Raw genomic sequence first — 984 nt, 5'->3', positions numbered from 1 at the left:
GCCGCCAGCAGGTAGGCCACAGCCAGCAGCGTGAAGAAGCCAAAATAGACATAGAACTGCACGAGAGGAGAGGGGAGAACAGCACTTGGAGCCCCCTCCCTTCATCCCGCACCATTCAGGGACCACCTCCATCCCAGGTGCCCCCCACCCCTACCTGGGGATGCACGGATAAGCCCAGGCCCCTCTTGTCGGCCACGATGATGGTGATGATGGTCTTCAGCACGGTGGCAAAGAAGGTGTTGACCCCGAAGACCAGAGCGCAGAGCTCTTTGGAGAGGGAGGTAGCAATCTGGAAACTGGGAAAAACAGGAGCACTGGTGAACCCCTGGCATCAACCTGGCCACCAGGGTGGGAGCGGGTCCCCAGGAGCACCACGCACATGGCAATGGGCACCAGGAACTGGTGGGCGCCACGGAACAGGATGTAGGCAGCGTAGCACAGCCAGATGTTGGTGGTGGAGTTCATGAGCAGGAGCAATCCCGCCTGGAATGCCGTCACCACTCCGATCACCAGCTCCGACCACAGCGTCCAGCGGATCTTCACGTAGCCAGCAGCGAAGGAGGTGACAGCTCCTGGGGAGGGATGAAGGATGCTGTGAGCTCCTTGAGGATCCCCTGCCCTACCTGGGCTGGCACCCAGCCCAGTGATCATCACATTGTCCCCAATGCCAAACCACCAAAAATTCCGTAAGGACCACCATTCCCAAGGGCTGCAGGGGGATGGAGCATCCTGCCACGTTCCTGCTGCCCCCAGCCCTTCCCAGGGGGTGCAGCAGGATGTGAGTGTCCCCCCACACCCCCAGTGTCCCCATCCCAGGCGAGTTACCCAGCAGCGTGGAGGCAGCATCCACACCTCCGTTGTACACCCGGCGGTTGTCCACGGTGGGAGAGATCTCGTTCCAGAGGATGTGTGCATAGTACAGCATCAAGTAGTACCCGGCCGAGTTGAGGACCCACCACAGGGACCAGAGGCGGAGCTGGGGCT

The 984-nt window shown here is 61.1% G+C and overlaps 1 protein-coding gene across 1 annotated transcript in view; it reads left to right on the top strand.

Moving 5' to 3' along the window:
* The window catches only part of COL18A1 (collagen type XVIII alpha 1 chain), a 25589-nt gene that overhangs the window by 20137 nt on the left and 4468 nt on the right, over nt 1–984 (top strand). The window lies entirely within an intron of this gene.

This window comes from Corvus brachyrhynchos, unplaced genomic scaffold (assembly GCF_000691975.1).
Source record: "Corvus brachyrhynchos isolate BGI_N302 unplaced genomic scaffold, ASM69197v1 scaffold79, whole genome shotgun sequence".
Taxonomy (NCBI): Eukaryota; Metazoa; Chordata; class Aves; order Passeriformes; family Corvidae; genus Corvus; species Corvus brachyrhynchos.
The sequence above is the reverse complement of the archived record's forward strand: the minus strand, read 5'-3'. Positions and strand labels throughout refer to the sequence as shown.